At 41.9% G+C, this 13846-nt stretch overlaps 1 protein-coding gene across 6 annotated transcripts in view; it reads right to left on the reverse strand.

Annotated features, from left to right (window-relative positions):
* LOC125902410 (transcriptional repressor p66-alpha-like) overlaps nt 1-11713 on the reverse strand; it is a 30181-nt gene extending 18468 nt beyond the window's left edge. For 3 of the 6 annotated variants that reach the window (XM_049598726.1, XM_049598725.1, XM_049598722.1), the window contains exon 1: nt 6597-6769. The gene's annotated coding sequence lies outside the window, so the exon portion shown is untranslated. Of the gene's footprint in view, nt 1-6307; nt 6550-6596; nt 6771-11531 lie in introns of those variants that run through there. The other 3 variants (XM_049598724.1, XM_049598727.1, XM_049598723.1) reach the window with 3 other exon arrangements.
* Between the last annotated feature and the right edge of the window lie 2133 nt (nt 11714-13846).

Consider the following 13846-nt stretch of genomic DNA (forward strand, 5'->3'; position numbering starts at 1 on the left):
AGCAGTCAGTTTAGTGATAATTCCACAGTTGTGGTCTTGAAATAAAATCCTGAGTCCTTCTCTGAGACCAAGACAAGGGTAAAAATGTGGTCGATATCAAGACGAGACAGAGACCTTCAAAAAGTGGTCTCAAGACCAAGACTGATTTAAACTACTGCAAGACTAATGTTAACATCATGTTCCTTCAGAAATGTGGATGAATGCTTGTCCCTAGCTGGGGTACACTGAAAAAAACTGTGATACAACGGCATGTGAACACTTTATCCAGGCTTCCTGTTACCTTGGAGTAAGTCAAAAAAAAAAAAAAAAAAGAAAAACATGATGGTAAATGATGTAACAATGGTCAACATGCTGAAATAAAGGGAAAGTATGCCTGTGTTTATCCTAAGCTGCTGAGGTAACTCAGACGGTAAAGACATGACACAAAGTGGTTCAGACGTTGAAGGATGGAGACACACCTGCACAGAGATGGTCAGGTCTTTAATGTTCTGTATAAACTTCACATCCAGAATAAGATCAAACCAGGATATCTCCACGTGCTCACTGACATGACTGTGGCTATTATGAAATGTGCAAAAGGCAAACACGTGCCGGCCCATATGGCATGCTGCAGGAGACGACCTGTGCTCAAAGTTCAGGATCTCAAACAGAAAGTGAGATTCAGAGGCCAACTCAGTCGCTTGCTATTTACTTGGCGACCACAAAGACGTCACAGCGTTACGTCCTGAATCATATTTATGCATGTATGTTACAAAATCGAGACCCCGTCCTGCCAAGTCTGCTGAGGCCCTCGGTCTGCCCAGCGACGCACTACAGGAAGCTATGCTTTTTTAGGGGAGGAAAAAAAAGGACTACAATTAACCCTTACAACCTAGTACTTCTCACACTGTACAAACTCCTACCCTCTCCCCTTCCTGTTCTCTGAATAGTTATGGCGGTGAGCACAAAGCACACTGTATCCATGATGTACCTATGTACAATATACATACAGTCACAATGCAGCACGCAGAGCGATCATCTGATAACAGAGAGCTGACTAAGTTTTTTTTTTTTTTAAAATACTCTGACATCACTGAGACACACATGACATGACCCTTCCCAGGATTCAGTGGGACACAAAGCACTTTTCCTGAGAACCGGTTTAAACCGGTTGGCTAGTGTGTGTGACTCTGTGTGTGTGTGTGTGTGTGTGTGTGTGTGTGTGTGTGTGTGTGTGTATGACTGAGAGAGAAGCTGAAGCTGGTTTTAACCCTTCAGGTGCCGGAGCAGACGTCGAGCTCCCACAGTGACGGCCATTATACAATGTGTGAGTGCACGTACGTGTATGTGTATGTGTGTGCTGGCATTATTAATTCTGATGTGTACTGCTGTGAAATGATGCTGGGGGGAGAAGTTAAGACACGTCAACCCAGGATCTGTAACAGGGGATCTGAATGGCAGACAGGTTTCACATTTCATCTCCATGGCAGTTTACACACACTTCCATCAAGCCCACACACACACACACACACACACACACACACACACACACAGGGTGGATCAAACCCCCACCCACCCAAGACACTGACATCACGTGCAACCAGCACAAAGTCTCTGAAGGCAACTAAAACTGAAAGGAAAACTCAACTTCACACTTCAACTTCATGCTACATCCACAAAGTTTACATACAAGTAAACTGTTCACTAACACACACATTGGGATAAAGCGGCCACACTGTCTATTTAAATATCATCCTAGTTTTATCAGACAGTATGCATGGTTATGAAAGTTTCATGGTACGATCATCAGAACTATCTCGCTACACAACATTATCCTAATGAATATTCAAATAAGATGGAAATCCTCAAACAGCATTTAACGACACTGTAAAGACGCCATTGTACGCTGTGTGGTTTTGGTGGTGGTCATGCTGATGTGTCCTTAAGTTTGTTAAGCTGCTGCGTTTGGCTGTCACTCTTTTAATACACTTGAAAATTCCTGGCAAAACACATTATTTCTCCGCATTTCCCAAGCATGCTATTGCATCTGCCATTGCAGGAGAGGGTGATATACAGGTATAAACTGCACAGTAGTGGAGATATGTGCCACAATATGAACTTTAAATGCAACAATGCAAGAAATATTTTTAAGCTGCTGCTGCTCTGTTAAGACCCAGACATACCGACACAGACTGTGTCTTGGCCAAAAAGTTGCTCTTGAACACACATCAAAGGCTACAGCCAATAGGCAACTTACACGTACATTCTGCGCATGCATGAGAGGAAATAACTCTCCATAGCAGCAGGTGGCGGTAGTGTGCATTCATCATTCATGACAGGAACCGGAAGACTAACAGGACGGATTCAAGATGCCAGTTAGCACATTAACAACACATACCAGTGTTGAAAGAACAAAGGATATTTTCCTTATGCTGGTGAACAATAACACCAACAATGAAAATCCATTTCAGCTAAACAGTTCAATACCTAAAAAACACTCTTAACAAATATAACAAGTTCGTTTTGATCACAAACCCTCTTGACTTTAGCTGTTTGTTTGCTTTCCTCACTTCCGTTTCTCTTCTTGTGCACTGAGCTGAACTGCCAATCAGTGATTTCACTCACTGCTGGGTCCTACGTCAATTCAACATGCTGAATCAGCCGAAAAAACAGCCATCAAGAGCCGACAATTGCCAACTGTCCAAGACACACCACTAAAACTAAGGCAGCAGATGCTCACCAACACCCTGACACTGACCGACTACAGCCCATCAGTGTGCCAGGGCCCTGCAGTAACTAGAGCAAAACAAAGTTTATGTCAAGGTGCAAAGTTGCATGAACAAATAATTGGCTATTACATATAAATAAATAATCATAGTTCCTTATTTATATCATCTTTGCAGTCATCTTGCAGCCCTCGTGTCTTTAAGCATTAATTAATCAGACCGCATGTTTGAAGACTTTTTAAAAGTTTTATCTAATCAAACCTGATCCTCCAACTAACAATTGTAGTGTAATTAAATCACAATAATCTCTACTTATATTATCATATTGCACTGTGCAGGTATTTGACTCTTTGCGAGTGTGGCTTTCACCGGCGCACAGTACTCGTACTTTAATCTGGTATCATGTTGCCACCACTATCAGGGTGCCGTTCATCCGAATCTACAGTTTATCCACACCTGTCTTATTTTCTGCTGAGTGTCTTTTCTTCCTGCCCTGAGGTGGATATTTATCTAGTCACTCATGGATCATGTCAACCATCAGTCACTCAATCACCCTTCATTCAGGCTGGCAGACTCACTCTCAGCCATCAGCGGAATCTGGCTGCACATATAGTATGTGTTCAGCGTTTTATTTACCCACTGACAGACCTTTAAACTGTGAAAACATATTTCTACACCGCACTGCTTTTTCAGGACACTTTGCACCCACGCAGTCGCACTACCTTGTAGAAGTGCTGCACCGGCAAAATATTCTTATCAATTATCTGGTTTCATCTGTCAGAATAACAAGTGATAGCGAGAATGGTCTCCAAGCATCAACTAGAAAATAAAACCTACACAATAAAAGAGTTTAATCCGAGTTGGTATAATAGAAAAATGTAACTTTGGTGCTGCTCACTGGTTTGTTCGATGATATAACTCTTGACAAGTTAGTGATTTATGCAGCAACTAACACCTCTGTCTACTCAAAAGAGGCAGAAAAGGGCAATTACAGAGCAAATTGCTGCCTATATATTTGATGAAATCATGGAGGCTTGACTAAACAACTGCCCTGTGACCCCTGCAGTCATGTGCAGCAGCTTAAAATGTGGCCAGCAGACGACCCTTTCCAGAACAGTGGCTGATTACACAACTGCTCTGGATTGGTCTTGTGTGTGATCACTGGAAGAGTGATTTCTGGAAAACTACAAGGCTGAAACTTTTGAACACTTTCTGACTCACTCGGTCTTGTAATTTCATCACTATAAACACAGTCACCCTGGACGACCGGCAGATGTACAACTTAAACACTGTGTGTCCTAACAGGTAACTCAGCAGAGCCAGTGTCACAGCAAAGTGTTCTCCTCTCTTCTGAGCAGTGTTAGTCAACCCCCTCTCTAAAGGCAACCTGTATTTTGTTTGCAGTGACAGGTCATAAACAATGCAACCACACAACAAACTGTTAACATGCAAGTAACACTTCACGTGGCCTTTGTTCGCGTAAACAACTGACCGTTTATTCCAGATCTCCACAGAGAGGCAATAAAGTCTAATGAAAGCAGAACACTTCACACCATACCAGCCTCAGTCCACATGCATGCACAGTACTTGGGGGATCTGTTGTGCACAGGGTTAATTAATTAATTAATTAATTAAACACTAATTACTGATAAGGATATTACACATATTTGACAAAAAATAGAGCTGCGATAGTTAGTCAACTGACAGAAAATTAATCAGCACCAAAGTTAAAGTAACGTTTCTGTGGATTCTGCACTGTTTTGTCACACAAGACACTTAAGACATTTCCTTGGACTTGAAATAGACCATAGTTTGCTATAATTTTATAAACCAATCCGATTCAAAAAAACAAAAAACAAACAGCAGATTAAAGGTCTAGTGTATAGGATTTAGTGGCATCTAGCGGTGAGGTTGCAGAATTTAAACATCTTCTATTTGCCAAGCATGTAGGAAAACTACAATGGCACCAGTGTTGGATATTACTTTTCTGTCCACCTGCAAATGTGGCTGGTGGATTCCAAAATCTAAAAGCCACTCAATAGAATACCATTGGGTTTTTTTGGCTGGGGAGTGGCTGGAGAGTGAAGAAGATCAAGCAGTCACTTGCATATTTTACCAGCATTTGGCTGGTTGCTTGTGCTTGTTTCCAACCCAGGCTGACGCAAAAACACAATTGGCCCTTGTCCATTCTGGGCTACTGTGGAAAAACATGGCGGACTCCATGGAAGAGGAGCTGCTCTTAATTTAGTTATAAAAAGCTCATTCTAAGGTTACAAAAACACAATAATTGTTATTTTCAGGTGATTATAAACTAAAGAAAACATACTTATTGTATTTCAATTCAATATTTCAATACATGCTCCCCTAAATCCTACACACTGAACCTTTAAAGCCATGAATTTATTCATCTACTAACTCCTTTTTTATTAGTCTGATTATGCTCATGCTTAAATTCAAAATTATACAATAGATTGTTATTATTGTCGCTTAGAAAACTGGTGATTTAAGTATCTAATGACAGTACAGATATTATATAATAAGACCTTAATAAAGCTCAATAAAAACCAGATTATCATTAAAAATGCAGGTGAGCTTTAAGGTCTTTCACTAGCACAAATAAAGTTAGCAGCAGTAGCCTGTGCCTTCATAACGCGATGTGTGGCTTTGTCAACACATCGGCTTCCGTCGTATTTAAGCACTGAATATGAAAAGCTTTCAAATGCATCCACACAAATCACCAGACAATAAATAGTATGAACTGGTTTGATGACAAAAATCCGGAGCCACAGCTTTGTCCCGAAGCGCTGTAAACTGGTATGGCTGTGCTGGCTGGGAATGTGTGTGTGCGCGCGTGTGCGTGTGTGTGTGGCTGTCTGGGTGAGACAGAGAGGGAGTGTGTGCGGTGTGTGTGTGTGTCAGAGTGTGTGTGTGTGTTCAGCTTTAAGAGGAGGAAGACTACGGTTGTCACAGAGAGAAGTAGGAAGATTAGCTACCAGATAGCAGAACCAACACTGGTGCCAAGGGGCTTAAAGCGAGCAGCAGCGTCCACCATTAACGTTACACCACCCAGTACACCATCCAAAGCAAACTCAGCCCTTTAAAAACTAAACCCAGCCCACACTACATGTGCAACTACCCGGCTTTTTTATTATTGACACCGCCTCAGAGGAGGGGAGCGTGTTATTTAGTTAGCGAGCTAACATTAGCTAACATCGACACACAAACAAAAACACGAAGCCACTTTAGCTAAGATATAAACGGTTAACGTTCACACGTCAACGGCCGTTGGAGACTTGACGTCAAAGTAAGCTAGTAAAAGTCCTCGCGCCGGGCTCACCAACATGACCCACACAACCAGAACCGAGCCCGAATCGGTGACCTGGCTGCACCCCGATGCGGGACAACCGTCGGCTCAAAAAGCGGGCTCAAACTTTTACCCACTGCCCTAAAAAGTGAGGCTGTACGAGGCACACCGGGACTGTTTACCTGGGTGTCCCCTCCCGGAGAGAAAACCGAGTCGGAACTCATAAATTTCATCGACCGGCCCAAGGACTGAGCGTGCCACCGAGGAGCCGCTGGCGATGTAACGTTATAATCCTTACCTCATTTAACGACTTCTACCGCACAAAATCAAGCCCAGGGATCATAGTTACCGGCTGGCACCGGCTGGAAACCGTAAAATAAAATAATCTTTGCCTGGCTGAGCCCCCCCTCTCCTCCCCAGTGCTCAACCTTTGGCTCTGCGGAGAAGTGTTACTTTTCAACAGCCCATCAGCTTCTTTATCGTCACAGATAGGTGGAGGAAAACCTGGCTCCTCTCGACGACTCCGAATAAAAGGCTCCTCTCGATCCACTTACTAAAAAACTTCGGCTTCACCTCAGTCAACTTACTCGGTCGCTTTGTCGCCCGTTCTTCGCCGATGGTCGACCAATGAATGTTTAATCTGCAGTTAACCTCGATAAATCGTTGCTTTTTTTAAATCCAGGGGATATCCTCTTTTTTTTCGGCCCTCCCCACTGCCGCGTCTGTTGCCAAATAATGCGCCTCAACACACATGGAGCCGCTGCGTCCTCTTAGTGGGCATGCGCACCTCGGCATACCAGGGCGACCAGATCACATCATGTAAGCCACTGACCACCAAGGGCCAAAGCAGGACGAGCATGCCAGGGGCCCCGGGCTCCCAGCAAGCACAGAGATCCCCTCCAACACACACTCACTCACTTACACACTCACACTCACACACCATGTAACAATGAGACCCTATAAAAAAAATCACATCACACATTTCCCTCAAATCCCCCACCAGCATCACAATAACTTCAGAACATACAATAAAGATAGTGATGTGGTGGAAGCTGATGTGGTGGGTGCACTGTTAGGTAGGTGTGTACTTCCCTATATATTCTAATGGCTTTTGGTTGAAAAGGAGGTGGGTACACTCTGTATACCTGCGAATACCCTCCACTACACCACTGAGTAAAGCCCTTCACCAGCAACCTCAGGTCAGGACTCACAATCACTACGACTCACTATGATGAGCACACTGGTTCTGGTTATATCAGATATACTGAACACAAGACAACTGCGAAACATGCAACACAGAACAAAATCAATGTACATCGTACTGGTAAACAGAAGGCAAAAAGCACAGTGGTGTAGTGGAGCATACACAGGTGTATATATACACAAGCACACAGGGCATTCCCACCTCTTTCTCTGGCTGTTCACAGTATACCCATCTATCAGCCATTGGAATAAATAGGAGAGTATTCCCACTTGCCCCTCTGTAACCTACCCATCTACCTAGTAGTACACCCACCTCATCAAATACCACTACACCACTGACTTTGCAACACACCCAGGAACCAAGACTGGTTTGCCACCCAAGCACATGTGGCAGTCCAATTGCCTTGGGGGCCCCGGTCACCCAGGGGCCCCTAAAAAGTCCCAGGTGTGTTTTGGTAATCTGATTAACTGCAAATTTGTAGGGGAACTTGCATCACCAAAGTGCAATATACACTTTAAGATAACGTGGAATCTTGCAGAGGGGCCTTGTGTTTGAATCTAGCTGTGTAGGATTTAGGGTGATACATTGGAAGAAATTGAATTTAAGTATGTTTTCTTTAAGGTATAATCAATCACCTGAAAGTATGAATCGTGTTTTCGTTATCGAAGAATGCAGCAGTTTATATCCACATAGGAAATGGGTCCTCATTACAGGGTCCGCCACCATGTTTCTACAGTAGCCCACAATGGACAAACCAAATACTGGCTCTAGATAGGGACATTTGCATTTTCATGTTGTAGCATTTTAGCATCGGCTGCTGTAGTTAGCAGCCCCTCTGTGGCAAGCCAAAAAGCATCAGAAAAACACTTTCTTTTAAACGTGAAATGGCTTTATTCAGTGTTTTTACCAATTTAAATCACGGGGTCCATTTGTCTTTTTTAGAGGAATAGACATCTGTGGATAATTTGGCTCCTGGTAAAATCTCCTGGATGTCTGGATCTTAAGTTATCAGAGAAAAAAGGTGAGCACACATTAGCAAGTGCCGAGTTAGCATTCTGTCTGGGACAAGCTGAACAGCTTTATATAAACACTGATTTGTAACATGAAACTGCGTTAGTCAACGTTTTTGCCCGTTTTAATCACCTGCTCTATTTATTTTGTAGAGGAAAAGACTTCTATGGATAACTCATCTCCTGATAAAAACCTCCAAAACAATGAACGCTAAGGGAATCCTAACCAGAAGTTCACACTTGGCACATACGCAATTTGCAATCCTCACCACTAGATGCCACTAAATCCTACATACTGCTCCTTTAAGACCCAAGGATTTTAGTTTAATTGTGTTTAATCAAATGACCATCAATAAATGAACAACTGAAATGAGTTGTATACCTGAGGCCATGTATAGTCTACTGTGTGCATTATACTGGATGGAAACTTTGAGGTGGCACTGAGTGTGTACACTGAGGGTGGGAGGTGGGAGTTTTTGGCCCTGGAGCATACTAATAGGTCAATCAGGCCACGCCAGGAAGTTTAACCACACATCATCCATTCACATGGCTACTGTATTATATAAATATGCAGAATGGTGAATGTTTCTCCCTACATATAAAGTCTGGAAACTCTGGCATCATATTACCCCCCAAATTCAAACTTTGGTCTTACACCAGCAACCTCAGCTTCATCTTTACAGACTCTCAACAGGGACCTGCATCAGCATCACATTTGGATCCTTATCCCAACCTCAGCATCTCATAATTAGCTCCTGTCTCTTTAGGACCCATGCTAGTATATATGACTCCCTGACCCCACATAAAAATCCAAACCCCAACACAGTCTCACTTTATCGTAGCAATTAAAAGGAGGGTTGTATTAATAACCAGCCAACCAGGCTTGCAGTTACAGTCAACTCCATACGTTCAAGTCCAGAGCACAAGCGGCAGGGTTGCTATGTCAGAAGTTGCAGAATCGCCTCCATAAAGAATCCAGCTGGCTTCCTCTTTCATGGCATCCCTTCAAAGCATCCCTGTGAACTGAACTAATCCTCTGTCATGCACAAACACCCATAGAAATGGACATACACACATGTGCACACACATGTGCGTTTGATACCGTGATCTAAGTAATAGAAGTAGACTGAAGTGGGTGGGGGGCTGCTGCTCTCTAACAGGTGGGGGGTTGGGGGGGTTTCTAGTGCTTTGTCAGCGTTCTTTGCCGCTGTTCTTTAAATGACAAAAAAAAGGCTCTCTCTAGATGATGCTGTGTCATCAGGTCTGATTGTTTCCGTGCTCTCATCCTGCCACACCATCTCCTGAGGCTACAGATTGTCTCGTGTAAATGCAATCAGATCTGTACCAAGGGGCCATCTTCTCATAATCACCCCGCCCAAGGCAAAAATTAAACAACACTCTGGAGTTTATAGGTAACGATGAATCTTTCTGTCAATATTGTCACTGTTCCTGTGGACCCAGGGACAAGTAGATGTTACCTCAGCCGGAAATAACTGTAGGAGGAAACAATCCGCTTGACTGGAGTACACTCAGGTCATGTTCTCTGTATATTTTTGGGATTTTGGTCATTTTCAGTGGAGAGTGGAGAGTTTCTGGCACAACCTCAAAGTGTTGCATGATGACTCTCAGGAAGGCCACAAGCTGAAACATGTCACAAAGACAGTAAACATCTGCACCAAATTGCGTGGCAATCCATCCAACATTGTGTCGAGACATTTCGCTCTGAAACAGATCAGTTGTGGTGCCGAAGGAAAAGTCAGGGGATTACCAGAATCATCAGGATTCCTCTTTTTGGGGAACAGAAGTCTCTGTGCCAAACTTTGTGCCAATCGGTGTTGTAAAGACATTTCATAGGATATGTCAAGAGTTCTGTCTGCTGTTGGCATCCCATATGAATTCATTGGGATCTATCCTCTGGGGAACATGCATATCTGCACTAAACTTTTTCTAGTAGTCCACCCAGTGGCTGTCAAAACGTTTCACCCATGGACAAAAATCTCAATTATGTGGTTGCGCTGCAGGACAGGGAATCCCCAAAGTCACTGGGATTAATCCTCTGGTGACCACGAATAGGTGTGTTTCCATCCACCTCTTTTTGTGTACATTTTCAATTTGCCCATTACCATTGAAAAGAAATCCATTGCAAAGAAGTTTTTACACTTGGGGAAGGTGGAAGAGTTGGTCTTGATAAAGGTTAATGTGACGAATGGAAACAGATTAAGCGAATACATGCTGATGTACAGTCATGCCATCATTGCATCAACCACTGCAGTCTCTGTTCACTGTTGCTGAATGGCTTTATGCACACAGAGCTGTTACCAGAACTCTCCCAAGAGCACATATCTGTTATATTAGTCATTACAAACTCTATATTTCTATTGTCCAGTGTGCTCTCCATTATTATTCATCCATTGTTTTCCTTTGTTTGAGGTTTGACTGGTGCTCTTTCTCATTACATCATCTCCTTGTGCCCTCTTCTTCTGCTTTGGCATCTGACTGGAGAATTAGCGCCACCTAAGCATATCTCCTAAACCAGCTCACAGTATTCGCATCAAAGCACATAAATAAGCATTTCCTTTGCCAGATGTCTAAAAATTCAGTTAACATTTGCACTACAGTTGGATGGGAACCATACTAATCTCTACAAAATATCAGATTGTACAAATAACTATTTCCCCACTTGATCATGATTCTAGGCTTTGACGAGATGGCTCTAAAAAATGTCGAGCAATATTTACAGATATAAAGGGCAAAATTTAAGCAAGTGATAAAGGCCTACCTAAAAACCTAAACAATTAAAAGCAGTTTTAGAGAGCTCCTTTTGGTGTCTGGTCAGATTTTATCAGGGGATGTGGCGTTGAACTGGGGGACTCTGACTCATGACCTCAGTATTTATAAAATCCTGGCTATGGCCCTGCAAACATTCGTAAATGAAAGGTCAATTTGTCTTTTAATAAACGTACAAAGGTGGAAAAAGTGTGGAAACGCCTGGAAATATAGTAGCCTACAATGAAACATTCCTACAATAATTAACCTACAGTATGCAGAGTTTGAAATAAAGGCCATGTCACAATCTTAGAAGTATTTTCTGAGGCTGAACTGGACTGGTGATCCTCTTCCTTAGTCCACATCTATTTTGTTTATTCATTGTTCATGACTATTACATAACAATGATGATGTGAGGATTTTTAAAAATTGCTTTACACTAGTGTTATTATATCTCAAATTAATTCATATGTTGTAGGAATGCACCTAAAAGTTGCTGATTTAATAAAGGTCTCCATATGAGTATATAGGTCTACACGTACATTTCAGCAGGACAGAGTCAGTGAGCAGGTCCTGACCAGGTGAAGGGATCAGCTCTGATATCAAGCATGGAGAAGATCAGCCTGCAGTGTCTCTCCTCTCCCCGCGTGGAGGAGGCCTAATGGCCGCCCGTTACAGCATGACAGCTTCAACTTAATCCTCATTAAGTAATGTAACAATGCAGGAAGTAGCTGCTGCAGTCACGATTAGACGGGCTCACTATTTGGCAGGAAATGGCTCCTTTCAGCTGCGTCCAAGACACCTAGAGCGTCCCAAAAGTTTCCACTTCTCACTGAACCTTTTCCTCTGGTGAAAATAGTTTCCCGTCAGCAGCGGACAGGAGGAAACACGACAGGAGAGGAGAGATATTAAAACTTGATGATATAGTGTTTTCAAATATTTATTTGTATGGGAGAAAAAAAGGATGAGCTCTCAGAGGAGGTCTCCGTTAAATACCGATGTATATGATGAGCTGCAGAACCTCATGTTCACACTTGAAAAAAATATGACGCCTACGTCTTGGATTTCAAAATAAGATGCTTTTTAAAATATGACTCAAGACAACCAACCCTTTCAGGGTATATTCCGTACTGAGTTTACTTTCATACCACAGCAATTATATTGTCAAAATCGGGGCTCATTTGGTGGATATTTTCAGTTTGATAATTCATTCAGAAAAGCTGAACAATTAAAGACATCACATCTTTTTTATAGGACAAATAAATTTAATATCAAGCAAAAATAATACCTGTTCTGAACAATGTAATGAGAGACTTAGAGTCAGTAAACTAGCACAAATAATCTTGATTTCTTCACTTAAATAATTTTGCCTCCACAAAGTCCAATAATAGACTATACAGGTAGTCTTGTTTTTTCAGTGTGGGCAGTTTTATTATTACTGTAAATATCTTTTTTTTATGTAAATGTCATAGACAAGCAAATATATCACCCTGAGTGATCTGTAACATTTGACCTGATGGGTCTTCTTGTGTTCAAACAGCAAACATCATGTTTTCCATTGATGATATTAAGGTTTGTATAAACTGTGATAAACTCCACATCATTTTATGTATTTATTCATTTAACCTTTATTTAACCAGGAAGTCCCACTGAGTTGAAAATCTCTTTTACAAGAGAGACCTGGCCGAGGTAGCAGCCAATCAGAACATATTTAAAATGCAACAAATACAACATACAATAGAAAAATCCACAATAAAACACACATCTCTGTCACCACATTCTTTATGGTGCCCTTAAATTCATCAATGGATATTAGTGTTTCTAATTTTACATTCATGTCAGAGGTGCAGATTAGGACAATGCGGTGTTCCCCAGATCTGTTAAAACACAGGGTACATTAAAAAGCAACCACCTGGAGGAGCATAGCTGGAAACTACCAGAGCTGACACACAGAAGGGTGCAGACGGAGGCTGAAGTTTGCCCAATATTGCTTTATAGATAAAAAATATAGCCTACCAGTGCTGCTGTCTGCAAATGGTCAGTAATGTCCAACCCATCAAATCATAAAGAATGCATTTGTGATAAAACATATGGTGCATGGTACACTGAATCAAGGCTGCAATATTTTACCGAAATCAATCACAGACAGCAAAGTAGTACTGGAAGTAAAACTTACACTTATTTCTAAAATAAAAGCCAATCTTCACTTTAAGCTTCCTAACTAGATTAGCAGTATGTAGGACATGTACATCATCTCCCTTATTCCCCTAACATGTGCTGCTTTTCTCTGTATCTCTTTCACTCAGATAGCACTCATGTTAACTCCCATTTTTAAAGCTTGGAAACATGTATAGAGACCAATGGTTACGATCTGACACATTAGGACTTTTGATAACCTTTTTCTACAGCGGTGACCTGATCCTCCTCCCCCTTGCGGTCTTGTTAGCCTTTGCATTGGACTCAAAGGTCATGTGCTTCACAGTTTACTCAGTTGTTCCTCGGAGGTCAGCCACCTTATTCAGGGCAACAATGTCCACATCAGTCTGAGAGCATTTACGGTGACACGTCTCTGTAGCACACTATGTAGTCTGTATTTGTTCAATATCATGACAACTGTGGCCAATTCATGGATGTTAAGTATCAGCAGATGGTCACATTTTCTAGTTTTCTTTTGAACCTGATAATGTTAAAGAGGACCTGACTAAGCTCTTGTGGTTTTCTTAATAAGGATTTCATTATAAAACTTCTAGGTGTGGCCATAAAGGACTTTTCCAGTACACTTGCAAGTTTTAGTTCTTTTTACTTCTTGAATTGTTCCAAGCATCCAATAATTTCTGTGTGCCATAATAATTAACAT

The sequence above is a fragment of the Epinephelus fuscoguttatus genome, linkage group LG15 (genome assembly GCF_011397635.1).
Source record: "Epinephelus fuscoguttatus linkage group LG15, E.fuscoguttatus.final_Chr_v1".
Classification (NCBI taxonomy): domain Eukaryota; kingdom Metazoa; phylum Chordata; class Actinopteri; order Perciformes; family Serranidae; genus Epinephelus; species Epinephelus fuscoguttatus.